This window comes from Aquarana catesbeiana, linkage group LG02 (assembly GCF_042186555.1).
Source record: "Aquarana catesbeiana isolate 2022-GZ linkage group LG02, ASM4218655v1, whole genome shotgun sequence".
Classification (NCBI taxonomy): domain Eukaryota; kingdom Metazoa; phylum Chordata; class Amphibia; order Anura; family Ranidae; genus Aquarana; species Aquarana catesbeiana.
The window spans coordinates 6,936,605-6,963,847 of record NC_133325.1 but is presented as its reverse complement, the minus strand read 5'-3'; the positions used below and the strand labels follow the sequence as shown (position 1 = coordinate 6,963,847).

At 45.9% G+C, this 27,243-nt stretch overlaps 1 protein-coding gene and 1 pseudogene across 1 annotated transcript in view; one reads left to right on the top strand and one right to left on the bottom strand.

Moving 5' to 3' along the window:
- The window catches only part of LOC141126579 (uncharacterized), a 927,381-nt gene that overhangs the window by 421,556 nt on the left and 478,582 nt on the right, over positions 1-27,243 (top strand). The gene's annotated exons all lie outside the window — the stretch shown is intronic.
- The window catches only part of LOC141126578 (uncharacterized), a 1,610,887-nt pseudogene that overhangs the window by 1,425,589 nt on the left and 158,055 nt on the right, over positions 1-27,243 (bottom strand).

The window sequence follows — 27,243 nt, the reverse complement described above, 5'->3', positions numbered from 1 at the left end:
GAGGAAGGGGTGTGACATCCAGACTCCTATGTCTGTTAGTAAATAAGTGATGCGTGAGGAGACTATTGGAGTGAGCTGAGGGGTAGAGATATATCTGGGTGTCATCAGCATAGAAATGGTATTGGAAGCCATGGGAGGCTATCATCTGACTCAGGGAGGAGGTGTAGATGGGGAATATGAGAGGTCCAAGAACAGAACCTTGAGGGACCCCAACAGACAAAGGAAGAGGAGAGGAGAAAGTAGAACTGTAAGAGACACTGATGGTGTGGTGGGATAGGTAGTGTGAAGAATACATTCATGGAGGCCAATGGAATGGAGTTTTTTGAAGAAGAGGAGGTTGTCAACTGTGTAAAAGGCAGCAGAGAGGTCCAAGAGTAGGAATATAGAATAGTGTTCATTGGTTTTAGACATTAATAAATCATGTGCGAGTTTTAGGTGAGCAGTTTCTGTGGATTGTTTAGGGCAAAATCCATACTGAAGGGGATAAAGAAGGTTATTCTTAGTGTAATGGTTTCTTGGTTGGTTCTAGACCAGACTTTAAGGAGTTTGGTGTTAAAGGCGAGCAAGGAGATGCGGCGTAGTTTAAGATTTGTGAGATCCAACGAGGGCTATTTAACCTGTTCCCGCCCACACTATAGCTGAAAGACGGTTACAGCATGGGCTTACAATGCCGGGAGGGTGTCCATGGAAGTCTTTCCAATGCTTGCGTTGCCCTGCCCCCCCCCCACAGTGTAAGAAGTGCACTCTTTTGTCTTTTGGACACAGCTTATCACAGATCGGGGTAAAGGGCCAATCACAGTGGCTCTTTACCATGTGATCAGCTGTCAGCCAATGACAGCTGATCACACGATGTAAGCAGAAGTAGGTTATCGGCTTTTTCTTTTTCGCTAGCAGTATGAGGAGGAGAAAAGCATAAAGCAGATGACTAGCTACTGTTAAAGGGACATAATTCCCTAAATTTGCCCAACATTTGCCCACATGTACTGCTAATCAGCACCCACCAGTGCCAGCTATCAGTGCCCATTAGTGCTGCCAATCAGTGCCTCAACAACAGTGTCACCTATCAGTGCTGCCTATCAATGCCACCTATCAGTGTTCATCAGTGCTTCCTCATCACCACACATTAATAAAGGAGATAAATTACCTGTTTGCAAAATTTTATAACAAATTATGAAAAAGGTTTTTTTTTTCAAAATTTTTGGTCTTTTTTGTTTGTTTATAAAAAAAAATAAAAACCCCAGCAGTGATTAAATACCACCAAAAGAAAGCTCTATTTGTTTTTTTTTAAATGATAAAAATGTCATATGGGTACAGTGTAGCATGACCGCCCAGTGGTCATTCAAAGTGTGACAGTGCTGAAAGCTGAAAATTGGCCTTGGCAGGAAGGGGGTAAAAGTGCCCGGTAAGGAAGTGGTTAGGTATTAAATGATCTATTGCTGCAGGGAGAGGGAAGACAGAGCTAGAACGGATCTGTTCCTGCCCTTTTACTTTTACTTAATAGATGTGGCCTGACATCAAGTGGGAAGAATTTAGTTTTATTTTGCTTTTACGGTGTGTTCCTATAGAGAGGTTTGTAAAATCCAGAAGGTGATCATTTCAGCTTCTGGGCATAGGCTGGATGCCAGCTGTCACAGACCCACCATCACCCGCAGGAGCTGCTGAGACCAGGTGAGTTTTTAAAACCACACTGGGACAAATAGCCGCTATCCCAGTGCCAATTTAAATGAACAATGGGGGCTCAAGTGGGCCGGGTTTCAGCAAATATAACGCATAATATCTCCTCAACCAAAGCGGCACAAACGTTTCTTTATGCGGCACAAACCAGCACAAACGCAGCACAAACGAATGACGCGTTTGTTTTTAAAATTCGGCAATATGGGGTGCAAAGTGGGCGGGGCTTGCATTACATTGGATGTTTAACCGCTTCAGATCCGGGCCATTGCCAAATGACGGCAAATGACGGCGTGCTCGGTGATCAGCGAGTCTATGAGATTCGCCTGATCACAGATCAGAGTAAGGGGTCGGTCCCGACCCCTTACCACATGATCAGCTGTCAGCCAATGACAGCTGATCATGTGATGTAAACAGAGCCGGTAATCAGCTATTTTTCCTCCTCACGCTGAGTGAGGAGGAAAAAAAAACCTGATCACCGGCGGCCATGATCGGGACATCAGTCCCGATCACGGCGATCATCTGTGCCCCCTGCTAGTGACACCTAGCAATAGGAGCAGTGCTGCCTACCAGTGCCCACCAGCGTCACCCATCAGTGCCCACAGTGCCATCCATCTGTGCCCACAGTGCCACCCATCAGTACCCACAGTGCCACCCATCAGTGCCACCCATCAATGCCACCCATCAGCGCCCACATCAGTGCAACAACAGTGCTGCACATCAGTGCCCATCAGTGTCACCTACCAGTGCCCATAAGTGCCCATCAGTGCCGCCCATCTCTGCCCATCAGTGCCCCCCATCAGTGCCCCCCATCAGTGCTGCCCATCAGTGCCCCCATCAGTGGTACCTATCAGTGCCCATCAGTGCCACCTATCTGTGCCACCCATCCATGCCACCCATCAGCGCCCATCAGTGGCTATCAGTGCCGCCTTATCTGTCCCCATCAGTACCGCCTTATCTGTCCCCATCAGTGCTGCCTTAACTGTGCCTATCAGTGCCGCCTTAACTGTGCCTATCAGTACCGCCTTAACTGTGCCTATCTGTGCCCATCAGTGCAGCCTATCAGTGCTGTCTCATCAGCGCATATCAATGAAGGAGAAAAATTACCTGTTTGCTAAATTTTATAACAAACTATTAAACATGATTTTTTTTTTTCAAAAATTTCCATCTTTTTTTGTTTGTTTAGCAAAAAATAAAAACCCCAGCTGTGATTAAATACCACTAAAAGAAAGCTCTATTTGTGAGAACAAAAATGATAAAAATGTCATCTGTGTACAGTGTTGTATGACCGCGTAATTGTCATTCAAAGTGCGTCAGCGCTGAAAGCTGAAAATTGGTCTGGGCAGGAGGGGGGTTTAAGTGCCCAGTAAGCAGTGGTTAATATCTCAGAAACCGAACCGGCACAAATGCTCATTTTTTGGGCACAAATCAGCACAAACGAATGGTATATTTTTATTCAGGTTTTACAAACATGGGGTGCCAACTTCACACAGCTACAGGTAAGTGTTCTAGTTCATGAGAGTGCTACGACAGAGGAAGCAGCTCCTCCAATCATTGTAGCCTTGATTTGGCTTGTGGGAGCGAATGAGAGCCGAAAGTGAGACCCCCCCCCCCTCCCACCGGCAGCTCTCAGGCTCACATGGAAGGAGTATTGTATTCACAGGACAGGCAATAAATAACCAAAAATTAAGGTAGAAAAACAGAGATTTTTGTTTTTTTGCAGCACATTAATCGGTTTATATTACATTAATTACTGCATGGGACTATTCAGGTGCAAGGGTCAGGGCAGCCATCAGAAATTTTGGGGCCCCTTACAAAAGCTTTAGACCTGGGCCTGCCAGGTTTGACCACCAACCTTCCCCAGGGCCCGCCCAGTGGGTGTCCCACAGAATCTGCCAACTGATCATCCCACCGAGTCCTTCAGTGCATCCACTTTTTCAACTTAATATATGAACATGAAAAGTGTATTCCAAGTCATCAGTGCTTTCAAGATTTAACAGTAAGGATTTATATTTGGCCAAAAAATTTGAATCCTGTCACCACGTCAAGGTAGACTCTTTTGAGCAGGACCCTACACTAACACTAACTTCCCTACCTTTTCAATGCCCCCCAATCTATCCTCCCTATAGCAGATCTAAACATTTTTAAAAACTCCAAAACAAGACAGCCCAATCTAACAAAGAGACAGTCACAACACAGGTCCACATCCAGCAACATTGTCAATCAATTTACCATTGTCTTGTCTAACAACTTGTCTCCAAATCTGTCCACAGTGAGCACTGAGCAGTCCTGCAGGCTACACACAGCACAGCTCTTCCACACATCTGAGCTGCAAGTGATGTGGCACCCAAACCAGCACCTGGCCTGAAGACAGAGGCTAAGTGCAGATAATATCACTTTGCCTTCCCCCTGCAGCCGAAACAAAGTAAGCTGTTTCAGGTCACTCTGCGGCCACCCTGACTGGTGCTGCATGAGGCTGCCTAGCGGCAAGTTACTATGTGGCAGGTATAGAAGGACTTGCTTCCAATGGATTGTATCCCAATCGTAAGTGGTAAGAAGGGCGCTCTCTCGTTCCCCCCTCTATTCCTACGGCCTGCCAGGTTGCGTGCTGAGATAAGGGTCTGGTATGGATTTTGGGGGGGACCCCTACGCCTTTTTTTTTTCAATTTGGCGCAGGGTTCCCCTTAATTTCCATATCAGACCTGAAGGGCCTGGTATGGATTTTAGGGGGACCCCCACGCAATTTTTTTTTTTTACATTTTGTTTGGGATTCCCCCAATATTCATACCAGACCAAAAGGGCCTGGTAATGGACTGGGGGGGAATCCCATGCTCTTTTTTTCAATGAGTTTTATCTATATTGCTGAGACCCGAAAATTCATTACAGCCACAATCAGTTTTAAATAACATTTTTTCCTTTAGAAATGTAATTTTGCTGTGGTACTGTTCTAAACACGGGAAAAATGCGCCACTTTACAAGCATACCCCCAGGCACGATATTTAAAGAAATATTTTTATTGGTTCACTTTAAGCATTAGAAAAAGCCCATCAAATCTCTCTGTTTCTATTTCCTCTGTATTTAAAGCGGAGTTCCACACAAAAATGGAACTTCCGCTTTTCGGAACCCTCCCCCCCTCCGGTGTCACATTTGGCACCTTTCAGGGGGGAGGGGGGTGCAGATACCTGTCTAAGACAGGTATTTGCACCCACTTCCGGCATAGACTCCCATGGGAGTCTATGCTTCTTCCTGTCCCCACCGCGCTGTCTGCTGGGAACACACAGCTCCCAGCAGAGAGCGGGGACCACTAGGGACGCGCAGCGCGACTCGCGTATGCGCAGTAGGGAACCGGGAAGTGAAGCCGCAACGCTTCACTTCCTGATTCCCTCACCTAGAATGGCGGCGGCAGCTGGCGAGAACCGAGAGGGTTCTCGGCGTCCCCTGCCGACATCGCTGGACCCCGGGACAGGTAAGTGGCAATGTATTAAAAGTCAGCAGCTGCAGTATTTGTAGCTGCTGGCTTTTAATATTTTTTTTTTTTTGACTGTGTGGGTGAACCCCCGCTTTAAGACTGCCAGGTTTGCCAGCCAATCGTTGTCTGATGAAGAAGCTGCAGCTTCGAAATGCATTACCATTCCTTGCAACTGTGAATAATCACATTTCCTCTTCCTGTGATGTCACAACCAGCTGCTTTTCATTTCCTGCTACCTGGTTCCCAGCCTCCTCTGGATCCCTGTAAGATCACACCAGTGCCCCAGGCTGCAAAGGGAAAACAAGACGCCAAATAGGACGTTTATGAGACTCCAGTACTGGCGATTTTCACCACATACTAAACTCATCTAATTTAATCTGTGAGTTACTACTTGTTTTTATTAAATATATGATTTATACTGCACTCAGTCTGGCGCCCCTCTGTTCCCATTTCTACACAGAGCCCATCGCTTCACTATAAGGGAGTTGCCTCAAGGGGGTAATCATATAAGATCTCGGATCATTTATGGACATTATGTTTTAACAAATGTTTTAATATTATGTGTGCTTACTCACACACATTTTATATATACCTGTATTCCAGTTGCTATATAATTTATGTTATCACCATACCTAGCGCCGCTGTTCACCCCTGTTTTTGATGTGCAACAAAAAGTTGTTCTGATTGATCCTTTGTTCTCTCCACAATGGACCTTCTCCCTTGTGTGTCACACACCACTTTGATGTCTCACACACTTACCAGAAGATGTGGACCCCTTCAAAGGGGTTGTAAACCCTCAATGTTTTTCACCTTAATTCATTCTATGGATTTATTCTTCTATAGTGCAGCACAACCCCAAAAAAAACCTTATCTTACCTGAACCAGATCTTTCCAACGACGAGAACGAGCACACCAGCTCCAGCCGGTGTCTCGGTCCTCACTGGATAGATTGATAGCAGCAGGAACTATTGGCTCTCGCTGCTCTCAATCAAATCCAGTAACACGGGGGGCGGGTCCGAGTCCTGTTGTATGTGTCAATGGGCACTCGATACAGGGAGGAGCCAGGAGCGCCGCTGGGGGACTCCAGGAGAGGAGGATTGGGGCCACTCTGTGAAAAACTCGTGCACAGAGGAGGTAAGTATAACATGTTTGTTATTTTTTTTTTAAACCGAACCTTTACAACTTTTATGTTAATCTGCCCAGGATCACTGCGCTCTTCTGCTCCATCTCCTACTCCGGGACATGGGACCTCTCAATTTATCTGGCTGGATAGTGACACTCCTTACCTCCAGCAATTCATTACAATCATATTATACAAGTATATAACAATGCACTCTGTCTACAGTGTAATGTGACTGGCACACCTTTTCTGGCCCCCCCAGAGCCTGCCTGAGTATCTCCAATATCTGTGTTTGTCCCTAACAGCTTTTGTGACACAGAAGAGGTTGGACGTTCATCCTCAGTATGACATACTGATGCTCTTCGCATACTCTTGGGTTTGGGTAACTCATCCCCTAACCCAATAAGGACCATACCCTCCAACAAAACTACAGACCAATATCTGTTCTCAATAATGATCTTAAAATACTCGGGCCGAGTATTAGAAGATCGTCTAGCACCCATTATCTCTACACTAATAGGCCCAGAACAAACTGGCTTTATCCCCACAAGACAAATTACAGATAACATTCACCTAGCTGCTAATATAATCCAGGACGCAAAAGTACTGATTCTAGGCCTAAACATACATAAAGCTTTTGATAGTGTCCTCTGGTCTTATGTTGACACTGTTCTTGCTAAATTTGGGTTCTCTGGAGAATTTGTAAATGGATTTAAAGCCCTTTATCATAATCCCCACACCCGAATAAAGCTGCCTGGCTGTTCCTCTGAGTATTTCCCCCTGGGCAGGGGAACAAGACAAGGCTGCCCTCTGTCTCCTCAGATTTTTGTCCTGGCAATAGAACCTTTGGCCAGGACAATTATCACGAACCCAAGCATTAAAGGCTACCAGAAAAAAAAAAAGAGGAAGAATTTAAAATGAGTTTGCATGCAGACGACATACTTATGTTTGTATCAGACCCAGTGGCGTCTCACCCTAACCTGCTATCTACCTTACAGAAATTCCACACCCTTTCTGGGCTGGGGGTCAATCTGGCAAAATGCTCCACACTCCCAATGAACATCCCACAATGTATAACGGAAGCCCATAGGCGATTTTCACCACATACTAAACTCATCTAATTTAATCTGTGAGTTACTACTTGTTTTTATTAAATATATGATTTATACTGCACTCAGTCTGGCGCCCCTCTGTTCCCATTACTTTTATATATATATATATATATATATATATATATGATACAGTATGGACACATTAAATTCTTTTCAGCTTTGTCTCTTATCTCAGCACAACTCTGTTACCTCCTTTAGTTTTCCTCTTTCATTTTTGATTCATTTATCCTTTCTTTTTATTTTCTTTGTATTAATTGTAATGGGATGCACCATGGCACGGTGCCAAAACCCAGATAATATACTAAGGTTTACAACTGGAAAGGGGTACCGTTGTGACTATGACTAACATGTATCGCATGTATGTTTACCAATCAGGGTTGCATCCCGACATATGCCTTAACTTCTTTGTTAATTTTGTATTGCCTTCTCATATTCTCAAATAAAAATGTTTGTATTAAAAAAAAGAAATGTAAAAATGCAATCAGGGTGGCTAAACAAGATTACGAGAGACACCTAGCTGAAGAGAGTAAAAGTTACCCAAAACATTTTTTTATCTATATTAACAGTAAAAAGACAATATCAGAGCACATTGCACACTAAAGGAGTTGTAAAGGCAGAAGGTTTTTTTTATCTTAATGCATTGTATACATTAAGATATAAAAAGCCTTCTGTGTGTAGCAGCCTCCCCAGCACCCCCTAATTACCAACCTGAGCCCCTTCTCTCTCCAGTGGTGTCCACGATCCCTTCAGGCATCCAGTACACTCCTCCTGATTGGCTGAGGAAGAGCAGCTGTGCCATTGGCTCCCGCGGCTCTCAATCAAAGTCATTTAGACAATCAGAGGAGAGAGGGCGGGTGCCCCCTGTAGTAAGCTGCTGGCTGAGGGGGCGCTCAAAAGAAGGGTGGGACTAGGAGCAGCAAGGAGGGGCCAGAGAAGAGGAGGATCCAGGCTGCTCTGTGCAAAACCAACCGCACAGAGGAGGTAAGTATAACATATGTTATTTTTTTTAAGAGCCTTTACAATCACTTTCGAAAATAAGGATGGGAAGATGGTTACTAATGACACAAACAAGGCAACTGTACTAAATGTCTTCTTCTCCACAGTTTTTACGAAGGAAAAATAAGGGTTTACCGACAGCGACTGTAGTGTTAGTAACAGGATAGATAATGTATATAAATCAAGTGACAAAACAGTAATGTAATTTTACAATGATGCTTACAACATATAAGAAATGATTAATAAAAATATACAAAGGTGGTCAAAAAAGTGATAAGTGTTCCAAGGTGCCCCAAATAAAGTGCAAATGTTCTCCAAAAAAGATGACTGGTGCTGCGTGCCACACTCCCCTTTGTGACCCCACTCACCAGAGATCATAGACCACCAGCTTCACAGTCTGGGGTCAAACAGGCAATGATCAATCAGATCTAGTATAAGTCAGATGATTGGGTGCAGTAAAATCCTCTAGAAATATATTCTGGGGCTTGCGGAGTAGGTAACCAAGCTCAAATGATGGGGAGAGAAGAAAAGGACTGATAGTGAAGTACTATTATATATCACGCTTCTCAGGCGTCACTTACATAAGAGTGATGAAAACAGGCATCAGTACAACCAAGAAACACCTTTTTTTCACTTTCAGAGTCAATGAAAGCTTTAATAAACTTATCATAAATACAGTAAATCACCAGGATCAGATGGCTTATACCTGAGAGTCCTCAGAGAACTCAGTCAAGTTATAGCCAGGCCATTACTCCTGATTTTTGTGGACAACATACTGACAGGATTGGTACCAGCTGATTGGAGAAAAGCCAACATGGTACCAATATTCAAAAAAGGGCAGAGACAAATTCCTGGGAATTACAGGCCAGTCAGCCAAACATCAATAGTGGGTAAATTATTGGAGGGGATGATTAGGGACTATATCCAAAGTTTTACTGAGGAGAAGAATATTATTAGTGGTAACAAGCCTGGGTTTATGGGAGGACGTTCCTGCCAGACCAATCTGCTAACATTCTACGAGGATGTAAGCAACCATCTAGATTGGAGGAGGCCTGTGGATGTGGTGTATCTGGACTTTTTAAAAGCATTTGATACAGCCCCCCCATAAACGCTTAATTTACAAAATGAGGTCTGCAGGCTTGGACCATACGAGTGGTGCTTGGGTAAAAAATTGGTTACAGGGGTGCGTCCAAAGGGTATTGATAAATAACATGTACCCAGACTGGTCTGGAGTGGTGAGTGGGGTACCTCAAGGTTCTGTCCTATTCAACATATTCATAAATTATATAGAGTGTGGGATAACGAAAAATTGTATACTCACCTTTCCGTAATTTTCCTTTCCTGATGCATCTCATGGCAGCACACACACTGGGGTTGTGACTCCACCCCCACAACCTGATAGGACTGAGTAGCTACAAGTTTTGAAGAGGAGCCCCCCCCCCTGCATTCTCAGTATCTATCACCTTAGACGGGGGGGGAATCTGTGTGCTGCCATGAGGTGCATCAGGAAAGGAAAATTACGGAAAGGTGAGTATACAATTTTCCGTTTTCCTGACGCATCATGGCAGCACACACACTGGGAAATAACTCGCTACATGGGTGGGTGCTTTGCAAGAAGATTTTATTTTATTCACAGGATATGGAAGAATTCGCTTTAATGATCAATCTCCCAAATTCAACAGTCGTTAAACGAGCCAGGTCTATTCTGTAATGAGACATGAACGTGGTTCTAGAAGACCAAGTTGCTGCTTTGCAGATCGTTTCTGGAGACACTCTACAATACGCTGCCCAAGAAGCCACCACTGCCCTGGTCGAATGAGCCTTTAGGTCGTTAGGTATTGGAAGAAGCTGGATGGCATATGCTTTTTTAATGATCTTAATTAGCCAAGAGGTGATTGTCCTTAAAGAAGCTGCCTGACCTTTTCTAGGTCCGTATGGTACGACTAGCAAGTTTTCTGATTTCCTGAATGGTTTCGTGGACTCCAGATATGAAGAAATTAGTGATTTAATATCTAGTGGATGTGGAATCCCTTGGTTAGTGAGAAAAGCTGGCAGACTGATCTCTGGATTGAAGTGGAAAGCAGATGCCACTTTTGGTATGAATTATTCAGATGGTGTTAATACAACTCTATCAGGATAGAACCGCAAATGAGGCTCGGACACTCTTTTTGCAGAAGTTATTGCCACTAAGAAGGTTAATTTGAGGGTTAGATCCAATAGAGACACTGACTCCAGAGGAAAAAATGGTTCTTCGATAAGGCTTCCAGAACTATTGTTAAGTCCCAGGTCGGAAAGGGTGGCTTTTTTTGGGTGGTCTTAGTTTCAAGCATGCTTTTTGAAATTGGATTATGAGAGGATTGAAAGCCCATTTGATTCCCATCATGGCCGATAAGGCAGATATTTGAACCTTTAGGGTACTTGAACTTAGCCCCTTTTCCAGGCCTAATTGTAAAAATTCAAGAATTTGTGACACTGTAGGAGAAAGTGGGTCCCAGGACTGTTCTTGTGCCAACGTAGTGAATCTTCCCCAAATTCTGTTATATGTGCCATTTATAGACTTCTTCCTTGCCTGTTGTAAGGTGGCCACCACCCTTAGCGAGCAACCTTGATCTGGAAGCCTCTCCCTTTCAACTTCCAAGCCATTAGGTGTAACCTTTCTGGTGCTGGATGTAGGAACTGCCCCTGTGAGAGTAGGTCTGGAGTTACCGGAAGGAGTAATGGGTTCTCTGTACTCAGTTGTATGATGGTTGTGAACCATGGCCTCCTCGGCCAAAATGGTATTACCACAATCACCGTGGATGTTGAGTTCCCCAGCCTGGCTAGGAACCCGGCTATTAAGGGGATTGGAGGGAATACATAACCTAAACGGAAACTCCACTGGTGATGGAGACAGTCGACCCCCAGTGCTGTTGGATAGGCAACTCTTGCCAGGAACTTGGCATACTTGTTGTTCATTGGAGTTGCTGCCAAATCGATATCGGGAATTCCCCATTTGCGTGTTAGAAGGGAAAAGGCTTGTTGACTTAGTGACCATTCGAGTTCGGCTTAGATCGTCCGCCAGTTGGTTCTGCCCTGCCGGGACATACACTGCTTTCAGGTCTTCCAAATGGATCTGAGCCCAGTCGAGGATAGGACATACCTCCCGCATGAGAGCACTGCTCCGGGTGCCCCCTTGCCTCTGGATGTAGTTCACTGCCACTGCATTGTCCATGCGTACTAATACACTCTTTCCTGTTAGTGATGGCCTGAATGCTAGGAGAGCCTGAAAGGCGGCCCTGAGTTCAAGAATGTTTGATACCACGCCCAGAGGGCGGAAAAACCAACGGCCTTGTACCGCTTGATCCTGGTAATGTGCTCCCCAACCTTGTAGGCTGGCGTCCGACTTGACTATTTCCGGCTGAGGGGGCATAATATGTCGATGATGCTTTAGATTGCTGGTTCACGTCCACCACCATGCAGACTGTTTCACTGATTGGTTGATGAAAATTCATTGACTCATTGATGTTCCATTCCATTGTTTCCGGAATGATATCTGTAATGTCCTTGTATGCCACTGGGACCACCGGACCATTGGAAAGGTGGCAGACATGGACCCCAATATGCTGAGACATGTTCTGGCAGATAGGTGTGTTGCTTCCATTAGTTTTTTTATTTTCTGGACCAAATGTCCCATTTTTTCCTGAGGGAGACTCACCGTGTTGGCATTGGTGTCGAGCTCTGCTCCCAAAAAGATAATTGATTGGATTGGTTCCAGACTGATTTTTTTCCAATTTATCATCCATCCGAATTGATGTAATGTGTATATTAGTATTTCCCGATGTTGGAGAAGTAACTGCTGGCTGTTGGCCAAGAGCAAGATATCGTCGAGATAGTGGTGGACTCTTAGTCCTTTCTCTCTCAGGTATGCTATGATTGGAAGCAGGATTTTTGTGAATGTTCTGGGTGCCGTAGATATCCCAAACGGGAGACTCCGAAATTGAAAATGTCGTTGCCCGATTGCAAACCGAAGGTATTTTTGAAAACTTGTGTGTATAGGAATATGGAGATAGGCGTTGCATAAATCTATTGATAGCATCCAGTCTCTTGTATTTATTGCTAGTAGAATAGATTGGAGACTCTCCATTTTGAAGGACTCTACTAGTATCATTCTGTTGAGGGTCTAGAACCGGACGCAGGTCCCCTGTCTTTTTCTTGACAAGAAAAAGGGGAGAGTAAAAGCCTTTGCCTTTCTGATGTTGAGGAACTTCTGTAATCGCATGTTTCTGCATTAATTCTAGTACATATTTGATTAGAAGTTTTCGCTTTGGAAGAGATGATGGTAGTCGGGTGTTTAGGAAGTGATCTCTGGGGGTTCTGTACTTGAAACTCCATTTGTGGCTCTCGCGGACTGTGGATATTGTCCACGGATCTTTTATATGTTCTACTCACACCTGTGTAAACAGGCTGAGCCTGGCTCCCACTAACACAGGCTGGGCAGACGTGCCATCAAAATGACTTCTGCTGATCCCCTGTAATAGGAGCTTTGGGCTTCTGTGTCCTCAAGAAAGATGATTGGGTATTACGCCAATTTCGTTTGAACTCCTTGCCTGGTCTATATGATCTGGCTTCTCATTATCATTCGGGAAGATTGCATCTAAAGGGGTGAACTTTCTTTTGTTTTGGTCTTCGGTCAGATGGAATAAGACCAGATTTTCCCCCTGTGACTTTCGAGATGGCGAGGTCTAACTTAGGACCTAACAGGTTGCTTCCGTCATATGGGATCCTGTACCAGTTTGATTTGGAAGCCGTATTTGCTACCCACGGCTTTAACCATAAGGCTCTCCTGGACATGACCGAAGACAACATCGCCCTTGCTGCCGATATTATATCTACTGATGCTTCAGCTACGAAGTCCCCTGCTAGGCTGAGTTCCTGTAAGGCAGATATGATTCTCTCCTCATCAGCTGCTTCTGCCAGTAGTTTTTCAATATTAGAGGTCCAGCTACTAATTGCTCTGCCGACTGCTGCTAATGTGATTGCTGGTCTGCATGCTCCTCCTGCTGCTGAATAGGCTTTCTTGAGATCGAGGTCAATTTTCCGGTCCAAGATATCCCTGAAAGTCACTGCGTCTTCTATTGGCAATGTTACATGTCTGGCCAGACGCATTAATGATGCATCTACTACAGGTGCCATGATAAGAGGGTTTACAGCTGGTTCCTTTAGAGGATATAGCTTTGCTATCATGTTGTTTAGGCTGGACTTCCTGTCAGGTTTTTTCCACTCACCTTTAATTAACTCCTCAAGTTCATCGATAAAAGGAAAGGTTTCTGGATCCCTTTTTAGGTTAGGGAAATATTTTCTGAGCTTGCAGGGCGATTCCTTTGGTTCTTCCCAACCAATTGCCTCTTTTACTGACTTCGCAAAGGGGTCTATTAAAGCGAAATCAAAACCAACTGACACTGGAGACTGCTCTTCCGCTGATGAGTCGTCTGATTCTTGCGGAACACAGGTGACTGTTGCTGATGTGCTTTTCACTGGTCTAACTGGTCTAATGTTCGATACTTCCAATGCATCCGATTCCCTTTGCTTAGTGGCTTCTTCAGCACGTTTGGCAAGCTAACTTGTTAGGAAGGTCTTGTGCTCCACAAATGCAGCAGGCATTGGCTGCAGGTGGGTTATGGTGGTCGGGTTGTGATTGGTGGGAGGATGATGCTTTACTCTGATGGTGGGACGAAGTCCTTGACCGGCTTCTTCTAGAATGTGAATGTCTTGAAGGGGATCACTCTTTCCATTTGGATTGAGATGATTTTAATGACCTGCCAGGGCTATCAGGATAAAGTGATATTAGTGGCATGGCTCTCTTTTACTCCTCTTCACTACTTACCAAACATGATGCCTTACTTTACTTTACTTACTTACCTTACTGCCTGTAGATGGTCTGCTGGGGCAGCGGCCTCCATGAAAAGAGTGTATCTGTGAATGGAAGGGGTTAACCCCATGAAGCTCAGTACAGTATGTTTAGCATGCATTAGTATCTATGTAAAAAATAGCCATGAAAAGTAAAATAAGTCTTACCGGGTCAGCAGGTAGTCAGTAAGCAGTGGCAGCAATAGGAGATGTGGACAAATGCAGAGTGCGAGCGTTCTGGATACAGAGCAATAACCTGTGCAGTCATACAGCATAAGCATCATTTTTAAATAGACCGCCATCACGGAGGAAGTGACACATGCACCGCGCATGCGCTGTAGCGATCCGCGGCACCCAACACCATCTTAGATACTGGCGAAGGAGACAGATGCCCGCATCACTTCTGGTCTCGCCGATGAGCCGATCACTGCCACCATCTTGAGAAGGTCAAGGCAGCTGGAGGACTAAAAGACTCAGCAGTAGAGAGAGGGGAAAAGGAAAGAAATGAGGTAAAATAGAATGGAAAGAGAACAAATAGAGTAAACATATAAAGAGTAAAAGATGGAAGGCCGCTGCATGGTAATGTAAGCCTGTTTAAGGCTTGTAAAAAAAGATAATGAAACTCCCCTGAGACCATCAGAGTGGGGTCCTTGCATAAAGCTCATTTAGAGACTGTACAGTCAGGGCTTCCAACTAGGAGAGGCTGAACCTAGCTGGGGCAAAGTGGTAAGAGGTCCTTGCTTTATCCAGGTCAGTCCTAACAGGTGAGGAAAAAAAGGGAGAATGCAGGGGGGGCTCCTCTTCAAAACTTATAGCTAATAAGTCCTATCAGATTGTGGGGGCGGAGTCACAACCCCAGTGTGTGTGCTGCCATGATGCATCAGAAAAACTAGTTCAGTCTCAGTTTTTGCGGATGACACAAAGATAAGCAGAGTAATAAACTTGCATCAAGACATAGACATTTTGCAGAATGACCTGAGCATAATTAAAAGAGTGGGCAAACAAATGGCAAATGAAGTTTAATGTGAAGAAATGTAAAAGTAATGCATTTGGGGTCAAAATACAAAAGTGAATAATATACACAATGTGGAGAACAGCTGGGCGAATCAAGGATGGAGAAGGATCTAGGGATGCTAATAGATGATAGATTGAGCAACAGCATACAGTGCCAAGCTGCAGCTACCAAAGCAGCCAGAATATTAGCATGTATAAAAAAAAAGGGATATACTTCAGAGACAAAACTATAATTCTGACATTTAATACAACTCTGGTAAGGCCTCATCTGGAGTTTTTTTTTTCAGTTCTGGTTACCAGTCCTCAGAAGGGATGTGCTGGAGCTGGAGAGAGTCCAAAGAAGGGCAACAAAACTAATAAGAGTACTGGAGGACCTCAATTACGAGGAACGGCTGCAAACACTAAATGTATTCTCTCTGGAGAAAAGACGTTTGAGAGGGGACATGATGGCGATCTACAAATATCACAATGGGGATCCCAGCATAGGAAATTAATTATTTGGTCCTAGGGAGTGTAAAAAGACATGGGGGCACACAATGAAACTGGAGGAGAAGCGATTTAACCTTAACCTGCGTAGGAGGTTCTTCACTGTTAGGGCAATGAAGATGTGGGCACTCTCTCCCACAATTGGTGGTGGCTGCGGGGAGTATGGATATTTTTAAAAGGCTCTTAGATGTACATCTTAAAGGACACAACATACAGAGGGATGGGAAATCATTATAAACACTGATACACATACACCTACACAAGTTGAAAAGTTAAATTGGATGGACTATGGTCTTTTTTCAGTCTTTTTGACTTCTTCCCTAGCTTGTGGGAGAACATTGGGACTATGAAACTAATGGGACACTCATAACTCCTCCAATATTACTCCTTCTTCCACAGTTTCCTCTCTGCAGCTGAAGCTTGTGAATCCTCTGGTGATAGATTAGCCCTGCATTAACAGTAAAATATTTGTCACATTCTGAACATTAAAATGGCTTTTCTCCAGTGTGAACCCTCTGGTGAGTGTTAAGAGCTGACTTCTGTGGAAAAGCTTTGCCACATTCAGAACACTGATATGGCTTCTCTTCAGTGTGAATCATCTGGTGATTGATAAGATTTATCTTTTGTGTAAACATTTTGCCACATTCAGAACACTGATATGGCTTCTCTCCAGTGTGAATCATCTGGTGTGTGATAAGATTTGACTTCACCGTAAAAGCTTTGCCACATTCAGAACACTGATATGACTTCTCTCCAGTGTGAATTCTCTGGTGACTGATAAGAATTGACTTTTGTGTAAACATTTGGCCACATTCAGAACACTGATATGGCTTCTCTCCAGTGTGAATTCTCTGGTGACTGATAAGAATTGACTTTTGTGTAAACATTTGGCCACATTCAGAACACTGATATGACTTCTCTCCAGTGTGAATCATCTGGTGTCTGATAAGATTTGACTTTGCTTTAAAAGCTTTGCCACATTCAGAACACCAATATGGTTTCTCTCCAGTGTGAACTCTCTGGTGTGTGGTAAGCTCTCCCTTGGTTGTAAAAGCTTTGTCACATTCAGAACACTGATATGGCTTCTCTCCAGCGTGAATCCTCTGGTGTATGATAAGATTTGACTTTAATGTAAAAACTTTATGACATTCAGAACACACTGACAGATTCTCTCCAGTGTGAATCCTCTGGTGTACAATAAGAGTTGCCTTCTGTTTAAAAGCTTTGTCACATTCTGAACACTGATATGGCTTCTTTCCAGTGTGAACCTTCTGGTGTGTGATACATATTGCCTCCATTGTAAAACCTTTGTCACAATCCAAACAAGAAATATCTTCTGAAATGACTCCTCTTATGTATATATGGGTTGGACTTTACTATTAAGTTGTTGTCACTTCCAGAACACTGAAATTACTTCTCTTCTGTTGTCCTCTTAGGCTGGATTAATGTTGAAGAGGATCCAAAACATTTATGACGTTTAGAACATTGATATATTGCTCATTTGCCATGTGACTTCCTTTTATTGATGAAGACCAACATGACCAAAATCTTGGTTCCTCAATTCACCTGTACAGAAAAAAAAATAGAAGTCAGAATTCTATTAAAAAAAAAAAAAAAAAAAAGAGTTCAATAAAGTTGCTTCCTTTTTTAACATTTATTATTAACTGCTTCCCGTCCAGCCTATTGTAATATGATGGCTGTGCTTCTATCAATCTATCCAATGAAGAGCCGAAAAGACAGAGCAAAGGAAGAGCGCGTTGGTGACGCAGGACTTTCCAGGGCTCAGGTAAGTAAAATGGGGGGGGCTGGGGGGCCAGTGATCATAAGATGTTTTTTCAGCTTAATGCATAGGATGCATTAAGGTGAAAGAACATGAACCTTTACAACCCCTTTAAGACATGTAGGGACAACCGCCTGGCTCAGAGAAATGTTAAAGATATCTGTAAGGAGATCTGTCAGCTGTACAGCACAGTCTCTCAGTGCACGTCCAGGTATGTCATCAGGGCCAGCAGCCTTCCGTCGGTTGATCCCGAACAGGGTCTTCCTTACGTTGGCTGGAGAAAAGCAGAGCACCCGGTCATTTCGGGATATACATCGTTTTTTGTGAAGGTATTTGGTTCTGCATCTCAAACCGTGCATAAAAGTGGTTGAGTGCATCCGGGAGAGAAGTATCATTATCACTGGCCTGTGGCAGGGGCTTGTAGTTAGTGATGGTCTGGATGGCTTGCCACACGGCCCCTGTGTCTTTGCTGTTGCTAAAGTGTTTATTGATTTTTTTAGCTTATAGTTGTTTTCCTTCTTGATGCCATGAGACAGATTGGCTCTTGCTGTTTTGAGAGCTGCTTTATCTCCTAATCTTAATACCTCATCTCTGGTCTTTAGCAGCCCACGAACCTCTGCTGTCATCCATGGCTTCTGGTTGGCACGTGTGGTGATAACCTTGGTGACTGTCACATCTATGCACTTTTTTTTTTCACTTTAAAAGGTTTTTTATTGAGTTTTTCAATATCATACAGAGACAGGGTTAAAACAAAAAAGAAAAATGTAAACAAATATGATTAACAAGTATGAATAGGAAGCACAGAGCCAGAGTGATCGTATTTAGAATTACAGTAATATATACTTACAGATACTTATGTATTCTTGTATTTACTAGTCCATAACACCCAACATTTGTCGAATTTATCACAGTTAAGTGAGTTTATTACTAAAAGACGTTCAAATGTATAGTTTTGTTGCACTTTTCTGATCACATCATTTATATTGAGTGTTAGGGTGCTTTTCCAGTTTTGAAGTACCAGGGACCTAGCTACTAGTAGTATATGGGTGACTATGTGTCTCATGTTGTGTGGGAATTTTTCTAGTCCTATTAGTAGGATAGCCAATGCAGGATTTGGGGATGTGAGTATTCCTGTAATGGTCCTCTATGCACTTTTTGATGTAAGCAGTCACTGTTTCAGTGTACTCTTAGAAGTCTGTAGTGGCTGCCTCTTTAAACATGTCTGTGTGCTGAAAGCAGTCCTGCAGTACTGGGGTAGCATTGTCAGGCAATACTATGATTTTGTTTTTTTTAACTGGTTTCACAAGTGTAAGAACGGTTTGTATGTTTTAATTAGCATAATAGAGATGTGATCTGAATGCCCTAGTTGGGGGCGGGGTTCAGCCTTGTATGCATTTTTCTCTGTTGTATAAAGTCCAGTATGATGTTTCCCCTTGTTGCAAGATTCATATGGTGGTAGAACTTTGGCGAAACTGTCTTTAAGTTGGTGTTGTTGAAGTCACCAGCAATAATGAAAAAGTCATCAGGGGTGTTTGTTTGATGTTCACTGATAGAGCTGTAAAGTTCACGAAGCGCATGCTTAGCGTTTGCACACAGGGGAATGTAACAACAACAATGGCTGTGAACTCCCTCGGCAGATAAGACACTTCACAAATAGGGATGAGCTTCGTGTTCGAGTCGAACCCATGTTCGACTCGAACATTGGCTGTTCGATCGTTCGCCGAATTGCAAATGGTATGGGCCGTTCGCGCCAAATTCGTGTGGCGCGTCACAGCCCATAATTCACTACAGCATCGCAGTGCATTGCTGGCTGATGATTGGCCAAGCATGCACTATGACCCGCATGCTTGGCCAATCACAGCGCCGTCGGTAGAGAGAGCTGTAATTGGCCAAAGCCAGGGTGGCTTTGGCCAATTATGGCTTAGGAGGTTTAGAACATGCCCCACACTATATAAGGCCGCCTGCACTGTTACAGTATTTACAGCTACCTGAAGAAAATTGCTGGTGTTCTTTTGATCCTATTAGTACCACAGTCAGGCAGCTAGACTATTTACAGTTAGTGTAGTGCATCCTGCTCACAGTGTTCAGCTAAAACTACAAGTTAGTGTAGTGCGTCCTGCTCACAGTGTTCAGCTAAACCTACACGTTAGTGTAGTGAGACCTCTGCACAGTGTTCATCTAAGGCTACAAGTTAGTGTAGTGCGTTCTGCTCACAGTGTTCAGCTAAAACTACAAGTTAGTGTAGTGCGTCCTCCTCACAGTGTTCAGCTAATCCTACAAGTTATTTTTTTGCAAGCTCTGCACAGTGTTCAGCTAAAGCTACCTGTAGAACAGTGGTTCTCAACTCCGGTCCTCAGGACCCATTAACAGGCCAGAATTTAAGTATTACCTTGGCAAGATGCAGGCTAATACTGCAATCACAGAGCAGCAAATGATATCATCTGTGATGTATTTCAGTTATCTTGCAAACCTGGCCTGTTAGTGGGTCCCGAGGAAAGGAGTTGAGAACCACTGCTGTAGAAGGTTGGTGGTGTTTTCCTGATCCTATCACTACCGCAGGCAGCTAAATAAGCTACAAGTTAGTTTTTTGCGAGCTCTGCACTGTGTTCAGCTAAAGCTACCTGTAGCTACAGGCCATTAGTATGTCTGGAAGGCCAACAAGGAGAGGCAGACAGTCACAAGCCAATAAAAGAGGGCAAGCAGGCTCTTTGTCTAGTGCTGGTCATGGAGACGGTGCATCCTCATCAGCACGTGGCCGTGGGACACGCTTGGCCTTTTTTTCGGCAGCTGGCCGTGTTGAGCCGCAACATGCGGAAGACTGGGTCGAGTGGATGACCAAGCCGTCCTCATCCTCCTCATCCTCTCTCACACATGCTCAGGGTATTTTGTCTGGCAAAGCAGCGGCCTCTTCCCTCGGCTCAATGTCATCAGTGATGCCTTCCCTAGCCCCACCATGTCCTCCTGAGGAGTCCCTCGAACTGTTTGACCACAGTGTTGGGTACATGTTCCAGGAGGATGCCCAGCGTTTGGAAGGCTCTGATGATGATACTGAGCTAGATGAAGGCAGTAACGTGAGCACGGACAGAGGGTGTGCCCAAGAAGGACAGCAATCTGGCAGTCAGGCTCCCCCTGCTGCAGCATACTGCCAGGTTTGCTCCAGTGTTGAGGAGGGAGGGGATGATGAGGTCACTGACTCAACGTGGGTGCCTGATAGGAGAGAGGAGGAGGAGGAGGAGGCGGCACATCACCAACAAGGCAGGATGCCCTCCAGAGGCCAACCTAAGGGCAGCACACTGACTGCATCACACCCCAAAGCTCCACATGTGCAGGGCGCTGCAGTCTCTGCGCGTTATTCAAAAAGTTCTTTGGTGTGGGCCTTTTTTGAGACTAGTGCATCAGATCGCACCGCTGCTATTTGCAACATATGTCTCAAGCATATCTCGCGTGGCCAAAACATCTCCCGCTTGTGTACCACATGCTTGACCAGACAAATGTTGACCTGCCATGCAGTTCGTTGGCAAGCGTATCTAAAAACCCACACCAAACAACAAAGAGGACCTCTCCTTGCTCCTCATCAGCTGAGATCTCCAACCCCACTTCAGTCCTATCTGAGACCTGCACTGAGAGGAATGAAGGTGTAGAATTAGGTGTGTCACAGCCAAGTACTTGTGAGCAATCTGCTTTCGGTACACCAACATCAGATTGTACCAGGCAAATTTCCCTGCCCTAGCTGCTGCACCGCCGAAAGAAGTTTGCTCCCAGCCATCCACATGCCCAGCGGTTGAATGCTAGCTTGGCAAAATTGCTAGCACTTCAACTGCTGCCTTTTCAGTTAGTAGACTCTGTCCCCTTCCGTGAGTTTGTGGAATGTGCGGTTCCTCAGTGGCAGGTACCCAAATGCCACTTTTTCTCATGGAAGGCGATTCCGGCTCTCTACCGGCATGTGGAAGGCAATGTCCATGCCTCGCTGGACAGGGTGGTCAGTGGTAAGGTGCATATTACCGCTGACACATGGTCCCGCAGGCATGGACAGGGACGTTAACTAAGTTTCACGGCGCATTGGGTAACTCTGCTGTCAGCTGGGAAGGATGCAGGACAAGGTGCAGTAATGTTGGAGGTTGTTCCACCACCACGCCTCCAAAATGCCACTACTAATGATTGTGATACACCTCTCTCCTCCACCCCCTCCTCTTCTTCTTCCTCCATGGCCTCTTCATGTGCTTTGTCCTCAGAACCAGCGGTGCTCCGTAGGCGTTCAAGGGGCTACGCATGTACGCAGGCCAAAAGATGCCATGCGGTGCTAGAGCTGTGTGTTTGGGGGACAGGAGCCACACTGGGGCAGAGGTTCTGTCAGCTCTGCAGGGGCAGGTTCAGAGGTGGTTGACGCCACGCCAACTTAAGGCAGGAATGGTGGTTTGCGACAATGGCACCAACCTCCTCTCTGCCCTCCGACAAGTACAAATGACCCATGTGCCCTGTTTGGCTCACGTCCTTAACTTGTCCACCTGTTGGAGCACACCCTGCGTGGAATAATGGACGGGGCACTTGAGGCAGAACAGAGGCAGGAAGAGGAGGACTTCCTTAGCTCTCAAGGCCCCCTTTATCCAGACAGACAGTGTTCCTGCGTGCCCGCCGATCACACAGGAAGAGGACGAGGAGGAGGAGGATTGTGTCAGTATGGAGGTGGAGCCTGGCACTCAGCATCAGCAGCAGTCTTTAAGGGATCAGTCCCAAGAAACACCTGGACTTGTACGTAGCTGGGAGGAGGTGGCTGCTGTCCATGTCATCCTTAGTGACCCAGAGGACTCCGGACTGAATGCCTCAGCAAACTTACGCTGCATGGCCTCCCTGATCCTGCAAAGCCTGCGTAAGGATCCTCGCATTCGTGGTATCAAGGAGAAGGAACAATACTGGCTGGCAGCCCTCCTTGATCCACGTTACAAGGGTATGGTTGCAGACCTTATCTTGCCGTCGCAGAGGGAGCAGAGGATGAAACATCTTCGGAAGGCCTTGCAGAAAGGTTTGTGCAACGCGTTCCCAGAGACTGGGAGGTTACAAACTCCTGTTTCTGGACAACGTGTTGCTGAGGCTTCGGTCAGTCAAAGAAGGAGCGGTGGAGAAGGTGGCCGTCTGACCGATGCGTTCAGACAATTTTTTAGTCTGCAGCCCCAAGGTATGATCGGTTCCAGCAACCATCGCCAGCGTCTGTTTTACATGGTGCAGGAATACCTAGGGGCAAGATCTGACTTGGACACCTTTCCCACTGAAAATCCTCTGGGTTACTGGGTCTTGAGGATGGATCACTGGCCAGAGCTTGCACAGTATGCAATTGAGCTACTGGCCTGTCCTGCATCCAGCGTTCTTTTGGAACGCACATTCAGTGCTGCTGAAGGCTTTGTAACCAATCACAGGGTGCGTCTGTCCACCGACTCGGTCGATCGACTGACCTTCATAAAAATTTATCAGTCTTGGATCACCACCAGCTACCGAGCACATGATGCTGATGTAACCGAATAATTTTTTTTGAAATCTCAGATCCCTTCAAAAACTGCCTATGCTGATGCTGAGTGACTATCCCTGAGTAGGGATGAGCCGAACACCCCCCGGTTCGGTTCGCACCAGAACCCGCAAACGGACCGAAAGTTCGCACGAACGTTAGAACCCCATTGACGTCTATGGGACTCGAACGTTCGAAATCAAAAGTGCTCATTTTAAAGGCTAATTTGCATGGTATTGTCCTAAAAAGGGTTTGGGGACCCGGGTCCTACCCCAGGGGACATGTATCAATGCAAAAAAAACTTTTAAAAACGGCCGTTTTTTCGGGAGCAGTGATTTTAATGATGCTTAAAGTAAAAAAAAAAAAAGTGAAATATTCCTTTAAATATCGTACCTGGGGGGTGTCTATAGTATGCCTGTAAATTGACGCGTGTTTCCCATGTTTAGAACAGTCCCTGCACCAAATGTCATTTTTAAAGGAAAAAATCTCATTTAAAACTGCTTGCGGGTTTAATGTCATGTCGGGTCATGGCAATATGGATGAAAATCAGTGAGACAAACGGCATGGGTACCCCCCAGTCCATTACCAGGCCCTTTGGGTCTTGTATGGATATTAAGGGGAACCCCGCACCCAAATTAAAATAAGGAAAGGTGTGGGGCCACCAGGCCCTATATACTCTGAACAGCAGTATACAGGCGGTGCAAACAAGACAGGGACTGTAGGTTTGTTGTTAAGTAGAATCTGTTTGTAATTTTGAACATTTTTAACGTGTTTAGCTCCAGCCAAAAAATCCTTTCTAAGCTTTTTGGAAAACATAGGGAAGGGTTATCACCCCTGTGACATTTGTTTTGCTGTCTTTCCTCCTCTTCAGAAGATTTCACCTCACTTTTTTGTCCCAATGAAAAATGTTTTTTGAAAATTTGGGTTTTTTTGTGGAACAAGGATTGGAAAGCATCAGTGGAAAGGAGAAATTGTTTTCCCATATTAACTCTTACAGGAGAGAATTTCCCTTCCTAGGGGTGGATTTCATCTCACTTCCTGTTGTCTCCTTCCGTTTGCAAGTAGGAGTCGTTTGTAAGTTAGATGTTTGAAAGTAGGGTCCTGCCCTATATACTCAGCAGAAATTTGGGCCTTAGGTGTTGCTGTGGCCACAACACTGTAAGCCCTCACAGGGCCCTGCTGTGAAATATTAGATCAAGAATTGTAATTACATGCCCCTGTTGAACAGGAGCTGAAAAATTAGGCCTTAGGCACTGGTGCTGGTGCCACAACACTGCAACCCCTCACAGACACTCTAGTTGGAACGCAGGAACGAGCCCTGCTGCAAAGTATTGCATCAAAAATTGTAATTACACGCCCCTGTTAGACAGGGGCAGAAAATTGGGCCCTAGGCACTGGTGCTGGTGCCACAACACTGCAACCCCTCACAGACACTCTAGTTGGAATGCAGGAACGAGCCCTGCTGCAAAGTATTGCATCAAAAATTGTAATTACACGCCCCTGTTAAACAGGGGCTGAAAAATTGTGCCTTAGGCACTGGTGGTGGCGCCCAGAACCAAAAATGTTCTTACAAGCTATCAGCGTGATGATTGAGGAGGAAGAGGATAATTACTCAGGGATAGTCACTCAGCATCAGCATAGGCAGTCTTTGAAGGGATCTGAGATTTCAAAAAAAATTATTCGGTTACATCAGCATCAGGTGCTTGGTAGCTGGTGGTGATCCAAGACTCATTCATTTTTATGAAGGTCAGCCGATCGACCGAGTCGGTGGACAGACGCACCCTGTGATCGGTTACCACGCCTCCAGCAGCACTGAATGTGCGTTCCGAAAGAACGCTGGATGCAGGACAGGCCAGTAGCTCAATTGCATACTGTGCAAGCTCTGGCCAGTGATCCATCCTCAAGACCCAGTAACCCAGAGGATTTTCGGTGGGAAAGGTGTCCAAGTCTGATCTTGCCCCTAGGTATTCCTGCACCATGTAAAACAGACGCTGGCGATGGTTGCTGGAACCGATCATACCTTGGGGCTGCGGACCAAAAAATTGTCTGAACGCATCGGTCAGACGGCCACCTTCTCCACCGCTCCTTCTTTGACTGACCGAAGCCTCAGCAACACGTTGTCCAGAAACAGGAGTTTGTAACCTCCCAGTCTCTGGGAACGCGTTGCACAGACCTTTCTGCAAGGCCTCCCGAAGATGTTTCATCCTCTGCTCCCTCTGCGATGGCAAGATAAGGTCCGCAACCTTACCCTTGTAATGTGGATCAAGGAGGGTTGCCAGCCAGTATTGGTCCTTCTCCTTGATACCACGAATACGAGGATCCTTACGCAGGCTTTGCAGGATCAGGGAGGCCATGCAGCGTTGGTTTGCTGAGGCATTCGGTCCGGAGTCCTCTGGGTCACTAAGAACGACATGGTCCGCAGCCACCTCCTCCCAGCCACGTACAAGTCCATGTGTTTCTTGGGACTGATCCCTTAAAGACTGCTGCTGATGCTGAGTGCCAGGCTCCACCTCCATACTGACACAATCTTCCTCCTCCTCCTCTTCCTCCTCGTCCTCTTCCTGTGTGATCGGCGGGCACGCAGGAACACTGTCTGGATAAAGGGGGCCTTGAGAGCTAAGGAAGTCCTCCTCTTCCTGCCTCTGTTCTGCCTCAAGTGCCCTGTCCATTATTCCACGCAGCGTGTGCTCCAACAGGTGGACAAGGGGGACAGTGTCACTGATGCATGCACTGTCACTGCTCACCATCCTCGTGGCCTCCTCGAATGGTGACAGGACAGTGCATGCATCCCTGATCATGGCCCACTGGCGTGGGGAAAAAAAACCAAGCTCCCCTGACCCTGTCCTGGTGCCATAGTCGCACAGGTACTCATTGATGGCCCTCTGCTGCGTGTGCAGCCGCTGCAGCATGGCCAACGTTGAGTTCCACCTGGTGGGCATGTCACAGATTAGGCGGTTCTTGGGCAGGTTAAACTCCTTTTGGAGGTCCGTCAGCCGAGCACTGGCATTATATGACCGGCGGAAATGCACACAGACTTTCCTGGCCTGCCTCAGGACATCCTGTAAGCCCGGGTACCTGCCCAAGAACCGCTGCACCACCAAGTTAAGGACGTGAGCCAAACAGGGCACATGGGTCATTTGTCCCTGTCGGAGGGCAGAGAGGAGGTTGGTGCCATTGTCGCCAACCACCATTCCTGCCTTAAGTTGGCGTGGCGTCAACCACCTCTGAACCTGCCCCTGCAGAGCTGACAGAACCTCTGCCCCAGTGTGGCTCCTGTCCCCCAAGCACACCAGCTCAAGCACCGCATGGCATCTTTTGGCCTGCGTACTTGCGTAGCCCCTTGAACGCCTACGGAGCACCGCTGGTTCCGAGGAAGAGGCCATGGAGGAAGAAGAAGAGGAGGGGGTGGAGGAGAGAGGTGTGTCACAATCAGCATTTTGGAGGCGTGGTGGCGGAACAACCTCCAACACTACTGCACCTTGTCCTGCATCCTTCCCAGCTGCCAGCAGAGTCACCCAATGCGCCGTGAAACTTAGGTAACGTCCCTGTCCATGCCTGCTGGACCATGAGTCAGCGGTAATATGCACCTTACCGCTGACCGCCCTGTCCAGCGAGGCATGGACATTGCCTTCCACATGCCGGTAGAGAGCCGGAATCGCCTTCCGTGAGAAAAAGTGGCGTTTGGGTACCTGCCACTGAGGAACCGCACATTCCACAAACTCATGGAAGGGGGCAGAGTCTACCAACTGAAAAGGCAGCAGTTGAAGTGCTAGCAATTTTGCCAAGCTAGCATTCAACCGCTGGGCATGTGGATGGCTGGGAGCAAACTTCTTTCGGCGGTGCAGCAGCTGGGGCAGGGAAATTTGCCTGGTACAATCTGACCTCGGTGTACCAAAAGCAGATTGCCCACAAGTACTTGGCTGTGACACACCTAATTCTACACCTTCACTCCTCTCACTGCAGGTCTCAGAGAGGACTGAAGGTCTAGTGGGGTTGGAAATCTCAGCTGATGAGGAGCAAGGAGAGATCCTCTTTGTTCTTTGGTGTGGGTCTTTTAGATACGCTTGCCAACGAACTGCATGGCAGGTCAACATATGTCTGGTCAAGCATGTGGTACCCAAGCGGGAGATGTTTTGGCCACGCGAGATACGCTTGAGACATATGTTGCAAATAGCAGCGGTGCGATCTGATGCACTCGTCTCAAAAAAGGCC